At 40.5% G+C, this 25,547-nt stretch overlaps 1 protein-coding gene across 1 annotated transcript in view; it reads right to left on the bottom strand.

Annotated features, from left to right (window-relative positions):
- The window catches only part of LOC139535557 (contactin-3-like), a 67,251-nt gene extending 53,493 nt beyond the window's left edge, over positions 1 to 13,758 (bottom strand). The window contains exon 1 of the mRNA XM_071335072.1: positions 12,999 to 13,758. The gene's annotated coding sequence lies outside the window, so the exon portion shown is untranslated. The remainder of the gene's footprint in view (positions 1 to 12,998) is intronic.
- Positions 13,759 to 25,547: the final 11,789 nt, after the last annotated feature.

Genomic DNA, 25,547 nt, shown 5'->3' with positions numbered 1-25,547 from the left:
ATGGTGCAATATTTGCCCATTATTCTTTTCAAAATTCTTCAACCTCTGTCAAATTGGTTGTTGATCATTGCTAGACAACCATTTTCAGGTCTTGCTGTAGATTTTCATGTAGATTTAGGATGCATGATTTGGAGAATTTATATTCTGTACAGGCTTCCTTCTTTTCCCTCTGCCAATTTGTCACGTTCCTGACCTTGTTTTCCTTTTGTATTGTTGTGTTTAGTGGGTCAGGACGTGAGCTGGGTGGGCAGTCTGTTGTTTGTTCTATGTTAAGTGTCAGGTTTAATTGACCTTGTATGGCTCTCAATCAGAGGCAGGTGTTTTCGTTTTCCTCTGATTGAGAGACATACATAGGGAGGTTGTTTCACATTGTTTGTCGTGGGTGGTTGTCTTCCGTGTCAGTGTATGTTCGCACCACACGGGACTGTTTCGTTGTCGTTAGTATATGTAGTCTGTTCCTGTTCGTGCGTTCTTCATGTTTTATGTAAGTTCTCTCGTTCAGGTCTGTCTACGTCGTTTTGTTGTTTTGTAAAATTATCAAGTGTTCTTCGTGTGTTTAGTTTCGTCTTGTTAATAAAGATAATCATGTCATCATACCTCGCTGCAAATTGGTCTTCCGATCCCTCTCTCCTCTCCTCGTCGGAGGAGGACGACGTAGAATGCCGTTACACAATTAGGTTAGTATTGCGGAGTAACTCCAATGTTGTTGATCCATCCTCAGGTTTCTCCAATCAAGCTCTAACTTTTTTAAAGTCACCATTGGCCTCATGGTGAACTCAATGAGCGATTTCCTTCATCTCCGGCAACTAAGTTAGGAAGGACGCCTGTATCGTTGTAATGACTGGGTGTATTGAAACACCATCCAAAGTGTAATTAATAACTTCACCCTGCTCAAAGGGATATTCAATGTCTGCTTTAAAAAAATATATTGTACCAATAGCTGCCATTTTTTGTGAGGCATTGGAAAACTTCCCTGGTCTTTGAGCTTGAATCTGTGTTTGAGATTCCTGCCTCAACTAAGGGACCTTACAGATTGTATTTGTGGGGTACATATAGCGCTGGGCGATATGGACCAAGTATCATATCACTGTATTTTTATTTTAAATGGACGCTGTGACAGTATATTACGGTATTTTATGTTTTTTAATAATACAAGTAATACATTTGCTTCATGAGTAGTGTGTGACCCTAGGGGGGCAACACATACATTCTAAGTGATTTCAATGGGTCTTTCTCCACTCTGATTGTTTAATACCATTCAATTCAAATTTAACAAAATATTATAATATGTGTTTTCATCAATTTCTGCATGTCCTGCACTGATTCGAGATAATTTCCACACTGCCACGTAGGGCTACATGACATGAGCAAACAATTTAGGCCTTATTTTTATCAAATGTTATAATTCTGATTTGACTTGCGATTTAGAGAAAAACACTTTGCTGAACTGTTGGAATCATGCAAATATAATGATAATTCTAATTATTCAGTTAGAATATAATAGTGGGCACATTGAATACAGTGTTGTTTGACATGACAAAGAATGCAAATGCCAGGGAGGAGTTATTGTGACAGGGTAAGAACCAAAGTGTTTATAAGTGATTCCTAGGTGACTCTATAAAACAACCAAGAAATTGAACTAAAGAGAAAACATTTAAAGACAAACGAAAAATAGCAAACAACGCAAAAAAAACTAACAAAAACAACAAAAACACAAAGGACATCAAGGACAACTAAAATCATAACAGCAATGCTAACTATATGTTTGAGTGCATGTCTGGCACTATTCCATGTGTGTGTGTCCATGTATGCATGTATTTGAATGAGAGTGTGTGTATATATGCATGTGTACAAACACCTGCACGAAATCAGCCTCAAGCAAACCGGCATTGGCTTTAAAAACACTTCCCCTCAATGTCATTCAAACGTACTTTCTACTGTTTAATTTTGACTTTATTTTTTACTTCTATCTTTGACCATCACTCTATCTCCCGCACAGAAACTCCACTCCCACTTGTCTTAAATTCCACATCCCAACCCTCAGCTTCCCTCAGCCCATCCCACCTATCTCTGCTGGCCACCCTCTTCAGATTTTTATGCAACATATATCGTTCAACTATGCTGTGATGTTAACGTACAATTTCAATCTATCTAATCGAATAGAATCCACAGATTGCGAGTAGAAGATAAATACTTTTACTAAGAGTATTAGTATATTAGTAATTGACTGACCCGGTCTCTCCAGATCTCCTAACAGTACTATTTCTAGGGTCAATTTTAGATCAAAGCTATGCATTTTCAGCCATTCCTGAACCTGAGACCAGAAACAGGCTACCTGAGGGCAATACCAAATTAAATGGTCTATTGATTCTGTACCCTCACAACAAAATCTGCAGAGCTTCGATGATTTTATGCCACAAATATTCAACATTTTGTTGGTGGCAAGAACTCTATATTCTACATTTTTTTAGCTGAAATGCACGAAGTCTTGAATCTTGGGTTGTTTTATATACAGCATCAACTCATACAACCTCATACCATGGAATCGGTACATCAAAAATCTCTTCCCAACTATTTTGCAATCTGTATGGCACAGTTGTCAACATCTTGGTTCTCAAATGAAACTGGTATACTTTCCTATTTATGCTACCTTAATTCCTCCGCCAGTTTTGATCCTTTATATTGGGCAGACAGACCAGTTTCCTACCTCCTCCCGCTGCCACCACCTGCCTCCTCCATTTTTGGGGTAATGCTGTAATCAATTGGTTGTACTCTTGGATTGAGCAGACCTTCCTGTACAATTCTGATAACTCCATGAAGGACATAACTCTACCATTCCAATTTACAATATAATTTAAGAACAAAAAAACCTTTTCAAACATATTTCCCATAAATAAAGGTATTTTATCAACCAGCATATTTGAGTTCATCCATAATATTTGTTCTATCTTTTCAGGGGGATGAATTTGAAATTGTAGCCAGCTCTGCAATGCTTGTTTGAAAATGAAAGATACTTTGAATAAAGTATCATTCTCCATTAATCGAAAATGAAACACGGCAATCTACACAAAGGCAAAAAGGCAATTTTTAAACAATGGATGAGCTTTTCTTAGCAATCTACTTGAGAACCATTTAGGGTTCAAGTAAACTTTTGAATAAATGAACCTATTAGAGAGAGGTTTAGTGCTTTTATATTTAATAATCTCAACCCACCCAAGTCATATTCATTATATGAACTCAGCAAAAAAAGAAACGTCCTCTCACTGTCAACTGCATTTGTTTTCAGCAAACTTAACATGTGTAAATATTTGTATGAACATAACAAGATTCAACAACTGAGACATAAACTGAACACGTTCCACAGACATGTGACTAACAGAAATGGAATAAGGTGTCCCTGAACAAAGGGGGGGTCAAAATCAAAAGTAACAGTCAGTATCTGGTGTGGCCACCAGCTGCATTAAGTACTGCAGTGCATCTCCTCCTCATGGACTGCACCAGTGCCGGTTCTTGCTGTGAGATGTTACCCCACTCTTCCACCAAGGCACCTGCAAGTTCCCGGACATTTCTGGGGGGAATGGCCCTAGCCCTCACCCTCCAATCCAACAGGTCCCAGACATGCTCAATGGGATTGAGAACTGGGCTCTTCGCTGGCCATGGCAGAACACTGACATTCCTGTCTTGCAGGAAATCATACACAGAACGAGCAGTATGGCTGGATGAGCATGCAGGAAGGGTACCACATGAGGGAGGAGGATGTCTTCCCTGTAACGCACAGCGTTGAGATTGCCTGCAATGACACTAAGCTCTGTCGGATGATGCTGTGACACACCGCCCCAGACCATTACGTACCCTCCACCTCCAAATCGATCCCGCTCCAGAGTACAGGCCTCGGTGTAATGCTCATTCCTTCGACGATAAACGCGAATCTGACCATCACCCCCGGTGAGACAAAACTGCGACTCGTCAGTGAAGATCACTTTTTGCCAGTCCTGTCTGGTCCAGCGATGGTGGGTTTGTGCCCATAGGCAACGTCTGGTGAGGACCTGCCTTACAACAGGCCTACAAGCCCTCAGTCCAGCCTCTCCCAGCCTATAGCGGACAATCTGAGCACTAATGGAGGGATTGTGCGTTCCTGGTGTAACTCGGGCAATTGTTGTTGCCATCCTGTACCTGTCCCGCATATGTGATGTTCGGATGTACCGATCCTGTGCAGATGTTGTTACACATGGTCTGCCACTGCGAGGACGATCAGCTGTCTGTCCTGTCTCCCTGTAGCGCTGTCTTAGGCGTCTCACAGTACCGACATTGCAATTTATTGCCCTGGCCACATCTGCAGTCCTCATGCCTCCTTGCAGCATGCCTAAGGCACGTTCAGGCAGATGAGCAGGGACCCTGGGCATCTTCATTTTGGTGTTTTTCAGAGTCAGTAGAAAGGTCTCTTTAGTGCCCTAAGTTTTCATAACTGTGACCTTAATTGCCTAACGTCTGTAAGCTGTTAGTGTCTTAACGACCATTCCACAAGTGCATGTTCATTAATTGTTTATGATTCCTTGAACGAGCATGGGAAACAGTGTTTAAACCATTAAAATGAAGATCTGTGAAGTTATTTGGATTTTTACGAATTATCTTTGAAAGACAGGGTCCTGAAAAAGGGACTTTTCTAATTTTGCTGAGTTTAGATAGGCACGCTTTATTTTGTCTGGTTTAGCATTCCAGATAAAGCAAAATATTTTGAGCCCATAAGTAAGTGAGTAAGCACCATAAGTAAGTGAGTAAACTGAGATATGACTAAGGGGTTAATAAGGGCAATTTTTACATAAATAGACAGTTATTTACCTCTCCATGGTTGCAGGATCTTTTTTTACACGTTTTCTATTGAAATAAATTGTGGAGAGCTTATTTATATATTAGTGATATGAATACCAAGTATGTCTACTTCACCATCAGCCCATTTTATAGGTAAACCGCAGGGTAATGTAAAAGTTGTATTTTTTTAAAGATCCAATATGTAATATTGTACACTTATCATAATTATGTTTTAGTCGAGAAAGTACAGAAAAGTTATCTAGATCTTCAATGAGACATTGCAGGGATCTAGCTTGCGGACCTAATATAAAACTTGAGTCATCGGCATACATGGACACCTTTGTTTTTTAGCCTTGGATTTCTAATCCTCTCATGTTGTTATTAGATCTGATTTTAATAGCTTGCATTTCAATGGCCATAACAAATAGATACGGTGACAGCAGACACCCTTGTTTAACTCCTCTTGACAATTGGAAACTTTCTGAGAAGTAACCGTTATTTACTATTTTACACCTGAGGTTGCTATACATTATCTTTACCCATTTTATAAGAGAATCACCGAAATTGAAAAAAATGAAGCCATTTATAAATAAAATCCAGTCTTACTTTATCAAATCCCTTTTCAAAATCCGCTATAAATACCAGGCCTGGCTTCTTAGATGTTTCATGATGTTCAATTATTTCTAATAGTTGTCGTATATTATCTCTAATGAATCGTCCATGTAAAAAATCTGTCTGATCAGGATGAACAATACCTGGTAAAAACCCTTTTAATTCTGAGTGTTATGCATTTTGCAGTTTTTTTTGCATCACAACATTGAAGTGTAAGGGGCCTCCAGTTTTTTAGATAGACTGGATCTTTATATTTGCCATCTGGGTCTTGTTTAATAATAGTGCAATCAGACCTTCCTGCTGAGTACCCGACAGACTACCATTTCTATAGGAGTAGTTAAAACAATCTAACAATGGAGCTTTTAGTATATCAAAAAGGCTTGATATACCTCTACCGGTATGCTATCAAGCCCTGGGATTTTTCCAGAGTTAAAGAATTGAATAGCCTCAAAGTTCTTCCTCTGTAATTTGGCATTCGCACTGATCTTTCTGTACTTTTGTTAATTTTCCTTTTTTCCAATTGGAAATAATTTCTTGCCGTAATCTTCATTCAGTGGGAGAGGATGAGACGTAAAAGAGAACATCTGCCTAAAATATTTAGCTTCCTCTTTCAAAATATAATTCAGCAACAACAACTGCTCGAGTTACACCAGGAACGCACAATCCCTCCATCAGTGCTCAGACTGTCCGTAATAGGCTGTGAGAGGCTGGACTGAGGGCTTGTAGGCCTGTTGTAAGGCAGGTCCTCACCAGACGTTGCCTATGGGCACAAACCCACCATCGCTGGACCAGACAGGACTGGCAAAAAGTGATCTTCACTGACGAGTCTCGGTTTTGTCTCACCAGGGTTGATAAGTCAGATTCGCGTTTATCGTCGAAGGAATGAGCATTACACCGAGGCCTGTACTCTGGAGTGGGATCGATTTGGAGGTGGAGGGTCCGTCATGGTCTGGGGCGGTGTGTCACAGCATCATCTGACAGAGCTTAGTGTCATTGCAGGCAATCTCAACGCTGTGCGTTACAGGGAAGACATCCTCCTCCCTCATGTGGTACCCTTCCTGCATGCTCATCCAGCCATACTGCTCGTTCTGTGTATGATTTCCTGCAAGACAGGAATGTCAGTGTTCTGCCATGGCCAGCGAAGAGCCCGGTTCTCAATCCCATTGAGCACGTCTGGGAACTGTTGGATTGGAGGGTGAGGGCTAGGGCCATTCCCCCCAGAAATGTCCGGGAACTTGCAGGTGCCTTGGTGGAAGAGTGGGGTAACATCTCACAATAAGAACCGGCACTGGTGCAGTCCATGAGGAGGAGATGCACTGCAGTACTTAATGCAGCTGGTGGCCACACCAGATACTGACTGTTACTTTTGATTTTGACCCCCCCCTTTGTTCAGGGACACCTTATTCCATTTCTGTTAGTCACATGTCTGTGGAACGTGTTCAGTTTATGTCTAGGTTGTTGAATCTTGTTATGTTCATACAAATATTTACACATGTTTGCTGAAAACAAATGCAGTTGACAGTGAGAGGACGTTTGTTTTTTGCTGAGTTTATAAACATGTAGACAGATCCATAAAAAAGAGACAAACAAGAATCATATTAAATTATACACAAACAGTTCGACAATAGAGAGAGAGGTGAGAGAGGGAGAGAAGAGAAGAGAGAGAGTGAGAGAAGAGCGCGAGATCAGCTGTGTTCTTTATGTATAAGTCCGTATGTGTAAGCGAGCATGTAATTGAGTACGTGTGTGTTTATACCCACTTCATAGTGTTCAGATATTTTTAGTTCCAATACTTGCTTTTTTTCCGTAAATTAGATGTTCATTTTTTTTAACAGGATTTTGGCCCAACTTGCTAAGAAAAGACAAACTAGCCATTTGCTGATTGAAGAAACACAAACTAGTAGTGTAAATATAGAACGTTAGTGGATTTATATTAAGAAGTAAAGTGAAAATAGCATCGTTTTCATCAACATTGTTGCATGTGCTGCATTGACCATGCAGACTGAACGCAAGTGTCTCGTGGTTGAGGAACATCAAATGTGCTCCTTGAGTGACAGGGGGTGTGACTAGGTCTGTGTGGAAAGTGGCATGGAGAGAGAGAGCTGAGAGAGATGACTCAAGCAGTGGAATAAACTATAAAAATGGACGTTACACACAAACTAAACATTCAAATACCATTATAGAATGTACAGTAAAAACCCAAACCAGTCCGTGCATCAATACTGGTATATTGTAAAATACGGTATATCGCCCAGCCCTAGGTACAGAGATGAGGTAGCCATTCAAAAATCATGTTAAACACTATCCTTGCAAACAGAGTCAGTCCATGCAACTTATTATGACTTGTTACGTACATTTTTACTCCTGAACTTATTAAGGCTTGCCAAAACAAAGGGGTTGAATACTTATTGACTTAAGACATTTCAGCTTTTTATTTAAAATTCATTTGTAAACATTCTGAAACATAATTCCACTTTGACATTATGGGGTATTGAGTGTCAAGATCAATACATTTTCATTTCAGTAACCATTTGACTTCCAGATCCATTGAAATTATACATAACACGAATGACTTGCTTAGATATGTGTGGTATGAAAATCTAATCAAATGACTACCCAGACTATTTGCATTGCCCCCCCCCCCCTTTTTACACTGCTGCTACTCTCTGTTATTATCTATGCATAGTCACTTTAATAACTCTACCTACATGTATATATTACCTCAATTACCTCGACTAACCAGTGCCCCCTCCCATTGACTCTGTACCGGTACCCACTGTATATAGCCTCGATATTGATATTTTACTGCTGCTCTTTAATTATTTGTTACTTTTATTTCTTATTTTTCTTTTGGTATTTTTCTTAAAACTGCATTGTTGGTTAAGGGCTTTTAAGTAAGCATTTCACTGTAAGGTCTACACTTGTGTTCGGCGCATGTGACAAATAACATTTGATTTGATTTGATATGTCTCTAAGGTTTTCAATAGTCAATGCTTTGAATGCCTGGTTCCACAGCCAGTAGATTGAGTGACGTTTTTCCATTGAGCCTGTGTCATGCTTGCAAAGTCTGTGAACTGAATTCACAATGCCTGATACATAATATTGTCTGACAAGTAATGTAATGGGCCTTTAAAAAAATTGGATCTGGAAGTGGTGCCTATCGTTATATAATTCCAAATCTATCATTATTTCAATGGTAAAAGCTTTCTTTCCTAATGCTTTGACCTACATCACTGTTACCACTGGTAACTGATATTCCTCTCAGGATTAAGATTCCTAACCCTTCTCCAGTTTCTTAAAACTTTACATTTTTTTGTGGATTAACCCAGTAGGCTACTAACTTTGGTATTCTTAATATAGTAGTACAATTGCATATAAAACTATTGTTTCATCGTCTTACAAATGTTTACAAAACAAAACATGCAGTCATTTCAAGAGCTACAGAATTGTGTATGTTTAGTTTGAAGGGGAGGAATATAGCTGTTATTCCATAACCATTGTTATGAGTCACATTCTGTGAGGAGCCCAAAGCACCAGCCTCCTGCAGCTACCTACTGTCGCCCAGTACACACTCTTCAGGGGGGGTGATCTCATTTGGTTATAGATTACATAATCTTCCGGCCAGTGCTGGCTTAGCACCATGCTCCTGGTGCCAGTAATGGTTCCTCATCTGCTGTAATTGTGGGACACAGTGTCTCTCAGAGTGGATTTCCTGGTGTCTTTCAAGTTTTAGGGGGCATTTTGCCACTGTAAATCGTGTCACATTGGATTACATGCTTTGAGATCATACCCGGGTAGAAATGTGTGCAACATTCCCCAGTGTGTCTGGTTTGCTCTGCTCCATCCCAGTCATCCCATCCTATCCATCCCAGTCTAATGCCGAGACCCATAGAGGACAGACTGTATTTATAATGCATACCTCCAGTATTTTCAAGATGAGCTCTTTATTTTGACATTGCATGATATGTTGGATCCCCAGCTTGTGAGAGAATTCAAGTTGGGCAGTCAACATGTCAAGCAAGATGGCTCCACTGAGTTGATCAAAAATGAAGAGCTCATACTGGAAATAGGAATGCATTATCATTAAAGTCTGTCTTCTATTTGGCCGTGTACTGTAGAGGTAAGGGTGGCTGGATATCACTATGCACTGGCGGAGGTGAAGTGAAATTATGAACACGAGATTTCTCTGCCAAATGTAATGATGCATCACAGTTTCACCTCCACAATAGCTAAGCCTAATGAAAGTCGTTGGCTAAACGTATCCCTGAGTAAATGACATGACTTCTTGGTTAAAGGGGCTGTTGTTTGGTGCATAATTGATAGAAGAGGTGGTTAAAGGCATCCGTTTCCCCCTGAAGGGACGCATAATAGCAAAGAATCTAATAAGGGTGGGAGTAAAGGAGAGAGGTTCTATCACAACATGAGAGGGAGGGTGAGCTGTTTTCAGATGCAACAAGACCTATCGCAAACAAAGCTGGGCCAGCAAGGACTGTAGTGTACATCTCAAAAGGAGACACTGTTACTCAGTTAGTTAGAAAAACAGATAATAGGTAGGCCAGCGTTTCCCCTATATGCTTTGGTGCGTTGCTGCCAAATTATGGCTGCCACTGCACTGTTAGAGGTATAGAAGTCTGCCCCAGGAAGAGCCCATCGACCGCCCCCCCCCCCGCAGGAAGACCCCATGCTTCTGAAATAAATCCTAGGGGAAACACTGGCTAGGCTATTCACCATATCACAAGACAGCAGCATCTAAAACCTCATTCACATTGAAGATTATCTCTAATTCAAGAAAGGATACATATAATTACTGTAATCACTATTATTGCCCTCCACTAGAAAATCTCTAAGGCCAGTATGAACAAGCGGAATGATTTAAGTTCTAACTTCCAACATGAGCTGTGATTTACCCAAGAAAGATAATGAGCCCATCTCATCTGTGCCTCACTATTTAGTTTATCCAGCGATCCAGCTGCTGAGTAAACTTAATTTCACATGGGCCAACGAGGACGCATAAATGTTAGTATATCAAAGTTAGGTATTAAAGACTTCGAACAAGGGCATTGAAAGAAGTCTTTGAGATTGTTTCACAATTAAGGTCTAAATGCTCTGTGCTGAGAAACTAAATGATATTTGTCCAAGACCAATTAAGTGTACTGACTTGGAATATTTTTTGTAATCTCTTACTATACTGCCCCCTTTCCTCTCCGTACAGCTTTGTACCATTTTCATCCAATTAAAGAATGGTTTTACATAATCATATGAATACCTCTCCTGAGATGTCTCTGTCTGCTGTTTCAAGTGCGGCTGCCATGGAAGCACATCACATAACACAGAGCACTGAGTCACTCCATGGAGGTGTCTGATTGGCATGTTGTTACATACATGCGTGCATAAGATAAATGTGATTAGGACTGACAAACTGGCTGTGACTAAGACCAAAAATACACAGCACGCAACGGTGACTAACAGACTGAGCTCTAAGACAAGGGAGATGTTATTACGTTTCTCACTTTTGTCACTCAGAGAAACATCATAGTGACATTGAGTCACAATTGTTTTATGCATTATACAGTACATTATAGTATAGCAAATACTGTACACGATGAATTGAAAACAAAAAAGTAAGGCCAAACCTAAAAACTGAAAATGATTTGCATTTGAAGACACAATCAATGTCACAACTGTTATCTATTAAACTAAATGTCATGAAGCAAGATACTTTCATGAGGAGATATGAACTGCTTTCACACAGTGAGTGAGAGAGTTTGTGTAACACCCGAATAGCAGCTGTGCACAAAGGGTGAAAGGATTGATAATTATCGGGTCGAAAACATTTCACCCAAAGAGGGAAGGATCTAGTAACTGAGAAAACAGGAGAATTCCTGGAAGGCCTCACTGTTCTAAAGACAACAGGAAGCTCCAGTGATTCCCTCAGATGTTAACCAAGGGGCCAATGCATCGGTGAACCCCACAGCTACTGCAAACCATGGGGCCAGGAAAGTAAGTGCACTTAACAGAGAGTGAGACAGGGAGCAGTGATCCGTTCCACAACCCTATCATCGTGGTGACATATCCCCAGACCCCCATCCCAATAGCCACAGATACATCACTGGGTTGGAGGTGTGGGATGAAGAGAGGGACAGATGCTTTCTAGACTAAAGCTAGACCTCTGGATCTGTGCATCCATTCACAGCACTACAGTATATTTGAACGTCCTAGATTTTTTCAAACAGAAATGCACTTTTTGTACCAAGATTGCCACTCTGATGTTCTTCAGAAGGGATTTCAAAACCAATTGAGCTAAAATAAAAGGGCCACAGTCCTTTCCTCTGTAGCAATGTCAGCGGCATATTGCAGTGTTCAGGAATAATTCAGCACCTAGCTGCTTATGATGTTTTCACCTCTCATTTGGCTGTGCTTGTTAGCCACAAAACGAGATGAGCAAAGCATGCTAGAGAAATCTATAAATAAACATGAATAGAGGAGAGAGGGATCAAATTCCCCAATGAATAGCACATACTTTGAAGATATATATTGGCTGAGCATCTGCAATTCTGCTGCAGCTGGTGTTCTGTCTTTTTTAAGGGGTTCAAAATATGGTGCAACCAGAAGAGTTTTGAGACATTAATATATGTATTTATCTAAAGGAAATAGAACAAAGGAGAGACCGTTTTGGTCACAAAGGTCCCCCAGAGGCCAGCCACCTGGGAAGCAGACAATCATTTTACACAGTCAGAGGAGTCAATGAGAAATACAATAGCGCCAGCAACATAATTAAAAGCATAATTGAATTATGTTGGATGACTAATTACAGTTTAAAATGAAAAAGCTAGAGAGCAAAAGATCCATAAGGTGCTCCTGACTGAATTTTATGTAGAGGAAGGGGCTCTATTGCAACCAGCATTAGCCTCTCTGCAGTCAGAGCTATGAAGGCTATACCTTCCCTGACTGCATGGAACAAAGCAGCCCCCATGTGGACTTGTGCCCTAGATGAAGAAAATGAGCCTGAGCAGCAAGATAAATCTCAGTAGCCTGGAAAAGCCATTCAGGGCTCCTGGTGGAGTACTATATCAGCAGTATGCATGAGATGATCATGCACAACCATTATCTCGATACATGTCTGCTACACACATCTTGTCTTGCTGTGGTTGAGGAAATAGCTTTCTCTGCAATTCAAAAGATAGAAAGTTGAATAAGTGCTTGAATCAGGGTGTTGTTTAAATGTGTCACCCTCGCCACTTCCCATATTTGGAAATGGGAACAAGCAAGAAAATCCAACTATAACCCTGGCCTAATAGGCTGTACTATAGGCACCGTGTGAATTGCATTGTAGTTGCCATAACATGCTCAGTTATCAAATAATTGTTATATTTCCCACTGCCTTTTCGATTATTGAAAAATAAAGAAAAACTTCTCAGCATGTCGATAAAATACTAGTAGGCTATAGGCTATGAAATATTGTGGAATTAATAGACACTCAGACTCGCATGCAACGTAACCACTATTATGAAACATTAAAATAGCGTTTTACCTTATGTGGAAGCTTATCAAATCAACGTAAACTAATAAACACTTACCGAGTTATTAAACAGAATGCTGTTTTTCCTCTTCATGGAATTGGATGAACAGAGAAAATAGTAGGCTAGCCTATTTCATTGATTCCACTGTCCAAATGACATAAATCAGTGGTATTTAAATCAGTGATTGTCTCTATGTCTTTTCCTAAAGAATAAACATTTTCATAAGAGCCGTGGCTCTCTTATTCAAGATCCCAACGAGAGTTTGCGGGTAAACGCTGGTCCACGGAATCGCAGCACCGCACTTCTCGTAAAGAGCCCCGCAAGTCCGTCTCTCCTCTTGGCTTGGAGGAGATGCTCCTCGTTGTAATCCCCGAAGCACCCACGCAATTAGCTCAGGAGTCACAGGGCTCCAGCTCCGACGTCGGGATGCCAACTGTACTCAATCACAGGTGCTTGGTCTAGTCTTTCAACAACTAAGACACTCCAGGAAATGCTGCCAGTCTGGACGGAGAGTGAGACAGAGAGACCTCTGAGCTGAGATTTACATTCTGCGCATCCCCTTGCTCCAGACTCGTTGTACGGAGGCAGTGAAGCGCCCACTGTTGACACGTGAAAACACGCGCACAAATGAAATGCGCCACTGGTCGGGAGCTCAATACTCACCCAGGATGCTCTAATTTCCACGTATTCAAAGCCAAAAAGATGATCTGAAGTATCTTTTTTATATGGCACACGGTCATTTATAGGCTATACGTTGCCCAATTGGAATTAGTCACAGCCATCCAGATAGAGGGAGTTACAGCAGTAGTTTCCTTTCACGACTGTCAGGGTAATTTGAATACCTCGTGGTAATTGCATAGGGAATGAAATGAGCATCACATTGTCACTGATATGATTATGCAATTAAGACCAGTGCTCAAGTCAATAGGCCCAATTCAAATGTATTCCACAGTAGGGCTATTAGACTAGATCTATTTACAAGTAGGTCTATATGCAATAGTCTACTAAAATGTATCACAAATTGTGTTGATCTCTCAACGGTTTACATAACTGTACTTATCTAGGCTACATTCAACAAATACAGTCCTGTCTAGTAAGTGCACAAGCTACCTGTGACAAAACAGCACTCCCTACCGTTGGATCTATCTTTGTTCCTCCAGTATTATCATGAGGGGGTGTCAAGCAAACGTATGTGGGTGGTATCTTACACACCCATTGGTTGATCAATGTCACGGCGCTTTGCTCGATTGCATTTGCCTGGGGTGCGTTCAGTACGACAGAACTGTGTTCAACGTTTAATTAAACGGAAACGGTACTGTACTGATCGACCAGTTGAAATATGGTGTGATTATGGTGGCCCAGAGGGCGATTGTATATGGTGTGCTGTACCAGTACTCTCTGTTATCACCTGCACTCTGGTGAAATTGTTAAGTACTAACTGGTCCACTTCAGTGTTTGTTCCCTTACGAAAAAAGATTGCAGTCAGAGTGCAGTATAACTGCAGTGGTGGAAAAAGTACCCAACTGCCATACTTGAGTCAAATTTATATTAAAGATACCTTAATAGAAAATGACTCAAGTAAAAGTAAAAGTCACCCAGTAAAATTCTACTTGTGTAAAAGTCTAAAAGTATTATATACTTAAGTAGCAAAAGTAAAAGTATAGATAATTTCAAATTCTTTATATTAAGCAAACCAGATGGTACCATTTTCTTGTTTTTTATTTATTTATGGAAAGCCAGGGTCACACTCCAACACTCAGACATCATTTACAAACAAAGCATTTGTGTTTAGTGAGTCTGCCAGATCAGAGGTAGTAGGGATGACCAGGGATGTTCTGTTGATAAGTGCATGAATTAGACTATTTTCCTATCCTGCTAAGCATTCAAAATGTAACGAGTATTTTTAGGTGTCAAGGAAAATGTATGGAGTAAAAAGTACAATATTTTCTTAAGGAATGTAGTGAAGTAAAAGTAGTAAAAAATATAAATAGTAAAGTAAAGTACAGAAACCTAAAAAAAAACGAATTGAGTAGTACTTATTTTTACTTTACACCACAGTACACTGAAATTACTGAGTCCAAAATAGCACAGTCGACTGCAGTTACTGGACTTGTACTGTCTGTGAGTATAACAGAACTGATATGGCAGGCAAAAACCCGAGGACAATCCATCCAGAATTAATTTTTTTCAGCTCACCACTGATTAGAATGACTGTCAATGGGATTGCAATTCCAGATTGCAGTTCCTATGGCTTCCAATAGATGTCAACAGTCTTTAGAAAGAGTTTCAGGCTTGTTTTTTTAAAATGAGCTAGAATTTGTAGTTTTTGTAAGTGGCTCCCATTTTGGCTGTAGTGTTTGTAGCGCATTCCGGTGAGGGTGTACTCTTCGTTATTTATCTCCGGTAATGAACATGCTATTCTCCGTCTTAAATTGTATCGTTTATTTACATATTAGGGTACTTGAGGATTGATTAGAAACATTGTTTGACTTGTTTGGAAGAAGTTTATTGGTAACTTACAGGATTCATTTGTATGCATTTTGAACGAGGGAAACTGGTGGATTACTGAGTCAAGCGGGCCAACTAAACTGACTTTTTGGGGATATAAAGAAGGACTTTATCGAACAAAAGGACCATTTGTTATGTAGCTGGGACCCTTGTGATTGCAACGAGATGAAGATCTTCAAAGGTAAGGGATTTATTTATCACTATTTCTGACTTTCGTGACGCCTCTGCTTGGTTGGAAAATTAACTTCTTGACGCTAGGGGTCAGATTTTTTTAAAATAACGTTCCCAAGGTAAACGGACTATTTCTCAGGTCCAGATCGTAGAATATGCATATAATTTACAGATTAGGATAGAAAACACTCCAAAGTTTCCAAAACTGTCACAATATTGTCTGTGAGTATAACAAGACTGATTTTGCAGGCGAAAACCTGAGGAAATCTAACCCGGAAGTGTTTAAAAAAATAATAATAATCTGTGTTTCACTGCCCGTCTTTCTTCCATTTAAAGGGGTATCAACCAGATTCCTTTTCCAATGGCTTCCTCAGGCTGTGACCAGGCTTTAGACATAGTTTCAGGCTTTTATTTTGAAAAATGAGCGAGATTTTTCAAAACTAGTCAGGTGTCCTTTGATTAGTTCCTGCGCGCGAGAGGGGTAGCTCTCCATTTTCTTTCTCTCTTTTATTGAATAGGTTACGGTCCGGTTGAAATATTATCGATTATGTATGTTAAAAACAACCTGAAGATTGATTATAAAAAACATTTGACATGTTTCTACGAACATTACGGATACTTTTTGGAATTTTCCTCGAACGGAACGAGGCTGTGGTTTTCTGAACATAACGCGCAACCCAAATGGCGTTTTTTTGTTATAAAAGTAATATTTATCGAACAAATATAACATTTATTGTGTAACTGGGAGTCTCGTGAGTGCAAACATCCGAAGATTATCAAAGGTAAGCAATTAATTTTATTGCTTTTCTGACTTTCGTGACCATGCTAATTTGGGGCTAGCTGTTCTAGCATTGATTGATACACTCACAAAAGCTTGGATTGCTTTCGCTGTAAAGCATATTTTCAAAATCTGACACGATAGGTGGATTAACAACAAGCTAAGCTGTGTTTTGGTATATTTCACTTGTGATTGCATGATTATAAATATTTTTTGTAATATTTGGCGCCCTGCAATTCAGCGGTTGTTTAGGAAAATGATCCCGCGAAAGGGATCCGTAGCGCAAAGAAGTTAATGTAATGCTTTTGTGTGCGGGGCGCTATCCTCAGATAATCGCATGGTGTGCTTTCGCTGTAAAGCTTTTTTGAAATCTGACAAAGCGTCTGGATTAACAAGAAGTTAAGCTTTTAAATGATGTATGACACTTGTATTTTCATGAATGTTTAATATTCCGATTTTTGTAATTTGAATTTCGCGCTCTGCAATTTCACTGGATGTTGGCCAGGTGGGACGGTAGCGTCCCACCTACCCCAAAGAGTTTCGAACTATAGTTTTGGAAAGTCGGTTACGACTTCTACTTTGTGCATGACACAAGTAATTTTTCCTACAATTGTTTACAGACAGATTATTTCACTTATAATTCACTGTATCACAATTCCAGTGGGTCAGAAGTGTACATATACTAAGTTGACTGTGCCTTTAAACAGCTTGGAAAATTCCAGAAAATTATGTCATGGTTTTAGAAGCTTCTGATAGGCTAATTGACATAATTTGAATCAATTGGAGGTGTGCCTGTGGATTTATTTCAAGACCTACCTTCAAACTCAGTGCCTCTTTGCTTAACATCATTTGAAAATCAAAAGAAATCAGCCAAGACGTCAGAAAAAAATTGTAGACCTCCACAAGTCTGGTTCATCCTCGGAAGCAATTTCCAAACGCCTGAAGGTACCATGTTCATCTGTACAAACAATAGTACGCAAGTATAAACACCATGGGACCACGCAGCCGTCATACCGCTCAGGAAGGAGATGCGTTCTGTCTCCTAGAGATGAACGTACTTTGGTGCAAAAAGTGCAAATCAATCCCAGAACAACAGCAAAGGACCTTGTGAAGATGCTGGAGGAAACAGGTACAAAGGTATCTGGTATCCACAGTAAAACAAGTCCTATATCGACATAACCTGAAAGGCCGCTCAGCAAGGAAGAAGCCACTGCTCCAAAACCACCATAAAAAAGCCAGACTACGGTTTGCAACTGCACATTGGGACAAAGATCGTACTTTTTAGAGAAATGTCCTCTGGTCTGATGAAAGAAAAATATAACTTTTTGGCCATGATGACCATAGTGATGTTTGGAGGACAAAGGAGGACGCTTGCAAGCCGAAGAACACATCCCAACCGTGAAGCACGGGAGTGGCAGCATCATGTTGTGGGGGTGCTTTGCTGCAGGAGGGACTGGTGCACTTCACAAAATAGATTGCTTCATGAGGAAGGAACATTATGTAGATATATTGAAGCAACATCTCAAGACATCAGTCAGGAAGTTAAAGCTTGGTCGCAAATGGGTCTTCCAAATGGACAATGACACCAAGCATATTTCCAAAGATGTGGCAAAATGGCTTAAGGACAACAAGGTCAAAGTCAAGGTATTGGAGTGGCTATCACAAAGCCCTGACCTCAATCCCATAGAAAATGTGTGGGCAGAACTGAAAAAGCGTGTGCGAGCAAGGAGGCCTACAAACTGACTCAGTTACACCAGCTGTCAGGAGGAATGGGCAAAATTCACCCAACTTATTGTGGGAAGCTTGTGGAAGTCTACCCAAAACATTTGACCCAAGTTAAACAATTTAAAGTCAATGCTAACAAATACTATTTGAGTTTAACTAAACTTCTGACCCAGTTGGAATGTGGTGAAGGAATTAAAAGCTGAAATAAATCATTCTCTCTACTATTATTCTGATATTTTACATTTTTAAAATAATGTGGTGATCCTAACTGACCTAAGACAGGTAATTTTCACTTGGATTAAATGTCAGGAATTGTGAAAAACTGAGTTTAAATGTATTTGGCTAAGGTGTATGTAAACTTCCGACTTCAACTGTACTTGAATTGAACCGTACTTCACCCAAAAGTAATAGAAAAATGGACCCACCAGTACCAGCTCGGGTAAGGTTCAGCACCCAGGTGGAAAAACCCTTTAATTCAGGCGTAAAGCCAGCATCTGAAGTAAATCCCCATGTGATGATCATGTACAGACTGTGCTCCATTTCCCCTACCTAAAATGTACTATAGGGCTGCCTACCCCCTCAGCCTTTGCACTAGCCACTTTCCCTCTGGGAATCCCTGTCGAAACCAGATGCAGTTTGATTGCCATCTTAAGTGGAGGTACAATTCACAAACGTTGCACCCTCAGCCCTTGAAGAACTTTGGTCACTTGTGGGGTTGATATGACCCACAATTCAATGCAAACTGTCGTCACATGTCTAACTCTGGTGGCCGTGAAGTGTCAAATTAAATCAACAAGGCTGCATGTTCGGCATGTCAGAAAAAAGTATGAAGCTAGCTTGCTAAAAAATATATAGACGCCATTGATTTTCGCTTGGGTAAATTGGCTTAGTCTCGTAGGATAGCCTATCTAGTTATCTCTAAATAGTGTTTATATTTGCTTATAGTACTGATGACAGTAACGTTAGTCAGACAGACAACTTTACCAGGCTGAGTGTTGACTCAACATATAGGCTACTTGCCGATGTTAATCTTTCTGATGAAGAAAGCTGAATAAAACAATTTTTTTGACTAGCTACATGCCGAATGGATAGGATCCCCTCAACCAGCCTATCTGAAATGATGTTTACTGATCATGGAAAGAATGAAGTTACTTGCTGTGTAACTATGATATTGAGCTAAATGTGCTCAATTGTTTTTCATGGAATAATTGCTCTTCGAGAGGTGATCACATTACAACCAAATAATATTAACATTTATTTGGCAATCATTAACAATGGTTTTAGCTGAGCTGGCGGTCCCTTGCCCCCAGCAGGCAAATCGAACGTTCTGCACCTTATTGTGACGTTTATTGATAACAACCTACTTGCAGTTACTATGACAAATGAAAATGGTTGCTATGCAGGCTCTTCTCCCTTGTTATCTAGCCAACTACACAGAAATCACTTCAAACTGAAGATGGAAAGACAGCATGCTAGCTGCATTTTGTTTCCTTTTACCTGTTTTCTATTGACTTTTGTTTTGCATTTGTCCATAAAAATAAATGCTGATCTTGATTTCGCCTCGCTCAAAAAATATGTCTATATTGTCCAGACACGTTCACTCTCTAGATGATGTTGGAGATCGCGTTTCAAAATTAAAACAACGTCGCAGAGGTCAGAAAGACAGATCAGACCGCGAGGTTTATACAAGTCCCTGCTGTTGCAAACCAAATGCTAGGTTAAAAGCAAGGGGACATATTTTCTAAAGGCCTTTTTACAATGTAGATCAAGTTTATGCCTGGCTGGGCTGATGGGACAGTGGATGCACAGTGATTTCTCTGATAGAACAGCTGGAACGCAGTTTAAACCAATCAGCATCCAGGAATAGACCCACCCATTGTATAATAAAAGCAATACATGTGACTTGCTCCATCATTATCAGTCGCATTGACCCCGGCATACATTTTCAGCTGTTTATATTGTTGAAAAGAGGAGATTCTTAGCTTCAAAATTTTGTTTAATTTAAGGATCGGACCCTTTTTTTCAATTTTCGCCTAAAATGACATACCCAAATCTAACTGCCTGTAGCTCAGGCCCTGAAGCAAGGACATGCATATTCTTGGTACCATTTGAAAGGAAACACTTTAAAGTTTGTGGAAATGTAGGAGAACACATTAGATCTTGTAAAAGATAATACAAAGAAAAAAAACAACGTTTTTTGTATTTTTTTGTACCATCATCTTTGAAATGCAAGAGAAAGGCTATAATGTATTATTCCAGCCCAGGTGCAATTTAGATTTTGGCCACTAGATGGCAGCAGTGAATGTGCAAAGTTTTAGACTGATCCAATGCATTTCTGTTAAAAATGTTGTATCAAGATTGCCCAAACATTTCATGTTCAAAACTGTGCACTTTCCTCAAACAATAGCATGGTACTCTTTCACTGTAATACCTACTGTAAATTGGACAGTGCAGTTAGATTAGCAAGAATTGAAGCTTTCTGCCAATATCAGACACGTCTATGTCCTGAGAAATGTTCTTGTTACTTACAACCTCATGCTAATCACATTAGCCTACGTTAGCTCAACCATCCCGCAGGGGTACCACCAACCCTGAAGATGATAACGTGTGTATCAACTCTCAAAGTTGAGCGCAGCGGAGTTAGTTACAACAGAGGTATCCCTGATCAGCTGTTAAAAAACTCCAACGTTTCATTGGGTTCTCTAACTTCTATTGCCTGTTCATTCGGAACTTCAGTTATATGGCCGCTGCCCTTACCAGCCAAAAGACCCGGACCCTTCAATGGACTGATACCCCCCCTGACTGCGTTCAACAACTTGAAACGCCGCTTCATCTCAGCTCTTGTCCTTTGCCAACTTGATCCGACCCTTCCTTTCACTCTGGAGGTGGATGCCTCCGAAGTAGGAGCCATACTCTCTCAGCGGGTGGGAACACCTCCCAAATCACATCCCTGTGCCTTCTCCAGGAAATGATCCCCCGCTGAGAGGAATTACAATGTGGGGAACAGAACTCCTCACCATCAAGCTGGCCCTCGAGGAGTGGCACCACTGGTTGGAGGGCGCACAACATCCCTTTCTCGTCCTAACAGATCATCGTAATCTGGAATATATCAGAGGGGCCAAGAGGTTGACTATCCTACCAATCCTTGACTTTGGCGATGTCATTTACAAAATAGCCTCCAACAGTCTACTCAGCAAACCGGATGTAGTCTATCACAGTGCCACCCGTTTTGTCACCAAAGCCCCATATACTACCCACCACTGCGACCTGTATGCTCTCGTTGGCTGGTCCTTGCTACATATTCATCGCCAAACCCACTGCCTCCAGGTCATCTATGTCTTTGCTAGGTATAGCTCCGCCTTATCTCCGCTCACTGGTCACCATAGCAACACCCACCTGTAGCACGTGCTCCAGCAGGTATATTTCACTGGTCATCCCCAGAGCCAACAACTCCTTTGGCCGCCTTTCCTTAAAGTACAAAACAGAAAACAGACCCTTAAAGTACCCCCCCCCCCCCATGGGAGGCTCCTGACGGCCCAACGGCAACGGAGAGCGGGAGAGCAGAGGCGGACGCCTACCTCGGGTCAGTCCATGACCTTGTCGAACCAGCCTCCCGGACCTCGCCCCCGAGGTCCCCCTCTGCTCCCCCGCTCCACCCTCCGGTGCCGTTTGGTCTTCAGGAGCCTCTCATGGGGGAGGAGGGTAGTGTACTGTAAGGGTCTGCTTTTCTTTTCTTAGTCAACCTTTTTCTTTGTGTTCTTGAACGTGGCCCTGTTTCTTTGTGTTCTGGAACGTAGCCCTGTCTTTCATTTTTGTTCATTGATTTCACCTGTGTTCATTTCTCACCTGGTCTCATCAGCTCCCTATTTAGTTCAGTTCTTTCTGTTTGTATGGTTGTGAGTTATTGTTAGTTTTTGACTGCCTACCTGTGGTTGACCATTGCCTGCCTGTGACCACGATTCCTGCCTTCTGCAAAGGCTTAATTAACATCTGCCGCGCTCTGCGTGTGAATCTACATCTTTTCCCCCCTGAGTATTCATTACAGTGGGTGTGCTAGCAAGCTAAACAGCTAGTTAGCTAGCTTTTTAGTTGACTGTTAATGAATGACTCATTTTGAAAGGTGGATCTTGATTAACATCTGAGGCTTTTAATGTGTACTTACACTATGATTTCTACATTCAAACGAATTGGATTGGCTAGAAAACACGAATTCTAATTTTGATCAAAAAACACATCAAGCCAATACTTTATGCTAATGAGCTAGCGTGACAAATGATTGAGCACATCACAAATATTACATGGAAAACCAAAGCATGCCGAAACTGAACACAGAAAGTTAACCGTTATGGTACAGTACCCAGGTACAAAAACTCTATTAGAGAACAGTTTGTAGTGTGTACTCACAGACAACCAATATTGTCATATTCAGTAGGCCTACATTCATTATTTCAAGCTAGAATCCTTAGTTGCCACATCTAAATGAATGATATATTGATTCTTGAAGACTATAACTTGTAAATGCTCCATGAGCTTGGTTCAACTGTCATACCCTATGAGAACCCAAAATAAAAGCTTGTTTTACTCCAATGTTTGTAAACAAACTCTATAGTCTCAAAACATGGTTAAAACTTGATTTTTTAAACATATATCATGGATGGTCCTTGCATCCATTGCTCTGTCTATGAATTTGAGATGGGTTACATTTCTCCAGGGCCCATCCCTCAGCTTTATACCAAAACAGAGGCCGGGTGTCCGGTTTGTTATTGTTTCAATTAAGAATTCTAGCTGTAGCCCTTTCCTGCAGTCAATGACCAAAAGGCCTCAATGACCAAAAGGCCTTTGGCCTCATGGGTGGAATGTTAATACTTTATTACATTTTATTTTTACGACACAAATCCGGTGTTCCTATGTCAAACAGTTTTATATTTCAGTCTTCTGTGATGTACTGTAAATAGCGTGTAATATTGGGATGCAAACTCAAAATGTAATACATATCTGACATGGTACAGGTGTCTTCTTTTTTTAAGCCCATAACCATGTGTGTGAGGTGTATACTTTTGTTTCAAAGTAGATTTGTAAAAGACTACCAAGAATCACTGTGTGGCCCTGATGTAGCCAACTGCAGTAAAAGGTTAAACTCTGAAAAAGTACACAGCAAATGTACACAGAACACGTCATAAGCCATGGCAAAATGTTTATAATTACATTAAATTAGCTTTACATATCACACCCTGGTCTGTTTCACCTGTCTTTGTGCATGTCTCCACCCCCCTCCAGGTGTTCCCCATCTTCTCCATTATCCCCAGTGTACTTATACCTGTGTTCCCTGTCTGTTGCCAGTTCGTCTTATCTTGTCTACTAGCGTGTTTTTCTGTGTTCCTGTTTTTCCTAGTCTCTGTTTTCTATCCCTCCCGGTTCCGACCTGTTCTGCCTGCCCTGACGCTGAGCCCGCCTGCCTGACCATTCAGCCTGCCCTGACCTTGAGCCTGCCTGCCCCCCTGTACCTTTCAGACTCTGACATGGTTAATGAACTGCCTGTCCTAGACCTGCTTATTGCCTGCCCCTTGCATTTTAATAAATAACAAGGACTCAAACCATCTGCCTCCTGTGTTTGCATCTGGGTCTCATCCTGAGTCATCATATGAAAACTGCAACATTTTCTCTTAGCCTGATGGCAAAATGTGAATATCAGGAAATTAGCTATACAATGGCACATTTTTCTCTCTGCCCCATTGCAAAATGATTAGAATTGCAGGAAATTGGCTTTAAAACAGCAACATTTTCTATCAGCCTCATGTAAAAATGTGTAAATGGCATGAGATCGTCTATAAAACAAAAAATAAATCCTCTGCCCCGTGGCAGAATGTGTAGAAATACAGGATGTTAGCTGTTTTCCTAAAAATAAAATGAAAATGTAAGAGCACTGTATAAAGTTCACACGTATGCTACAGTTAAGAGTGTACTGATGAACTTAGGGCAGCATTGTGGTTTGAGCATACAATTCCATTTAGTTGGAAGCTTCAATGAGCTTTAAAAGGCCCGAGGGTAGGCTATCCTCTAATCTCATGTCAGAGCAAGAGAGCAGGCTAGATAAGAGATGCGGCATGTTTGTGAAAGGGGGCAGTGGGTTAATAAAAACAGGGAGGTCAATACCATGGCCCTTGCACCATGTGCACTCAACAGTATCTGTATGTCCTGGGGTGCTGTCTTGTAATCCAGCAAAGATGTTGCTTTCCAGGTAAACAATACGTCTGTGAGCACTGCAATGCAATTTCCACTGCGTACATGGTTGCTGCTTTCATATATGATATTATTAAATCTATAAACATTCTAACAGAATTACTGACATACCAACCAGATGCTAACACACTGAAGACAATAGTATGAATGATTAGGATTCATATGTAGCCTACTGTCCCCCTTCTCTCCCCTGTAACTATTCCCCATGTCATTGCTGTAAATGAGAACGTGTTCTCAGTCAACTTACCTGGTAAAATAACAGATAAATTAAAAAAATAAAAATAAAATAATGATTCAGTAATAATTGTTATTAACATGTTATTACAATGTTGTTTTTACAGTGTTACCAGTTCACATTTAAACCAGCCTCATGGATTGTGAGCACTCAATTTCAAATGTGTGACCCATTAAAACAGATGGCTTGATGACATGATCTGAACCTGAATGTGGTGTCATAGTTGCAACTGCAGGTCATAAGCAGGTGCATGTGCGGAGAGGAATACTTCAAGCTTGGTTATGTGCTAGTCAGTGGCCCATCACAAAAACATGTCAGTGCATTGTTTTATGTTGCGATGCAGTGGTAGACATCATCAAACAGAATTTGATCCCTCATTTGGGGGAATTTCCTGTTGGGATTTCTCACATCAAAGGCAGCAGGTGTGGAAGATCCATATGGTTTATCTGCTGCTTCAGGAGACCTTTCTGAAATGAATGGTAATGCCATATTCTAATTTGCCATAGCGTATCTGTGTCACTCGATTCTTTGTGTGTATAATTCCTAATTTGTATTTGATTCACAGTATGTATCGTAAATAACGATTCTCCAAACAGATTAGCAAATCTGAGCTGAGCATGAATATAAGGTCCTTCACTCCCTTTACTGATTGTCAAGTGCTGAGTTGCTGATTTTTGAACATTGTAAAGACACAATTGACAATTTTGCCTTTTCTAAACTCTGTTAATTGTCTTCAGAGCCAAGCTTTTGAAAATGACAGATGGCATTGCCTAGAAAACCCAGTGAAGTAGCCTGACACTTCTTCCTCAGTTCTTCTCAAGCATCATTAACGGCTCTTCATTCAGACATTATTGATAGAACATTACTGTGGAAATGTATTCATGCAATTTTAACAGCCACTTCGAGAGGAAACACAGCCTCTAGGAATTTTAGACTCAGCCCTCTGATA

Source organism: Salvelinus alpinus, chromosome 12 (genome assembly GCF_045679555.1).
Source record: "Salvelinus alpinus chromosome 12, SLU_Salpinus.1, whole genome shotgun sequence".
Taxonomy (NCBI): domain Eukaryota; kingdom Metazoa; phylum Chordata; class Actinopteri; order Salmoniformes; family Salmonidae; genus Salvelinus; species Salvelinus alpinus.
Note: the sequence above shows the minus strand (reverse complement) of the source record. Positions and strands in the feature narration are given on the sequence as shown.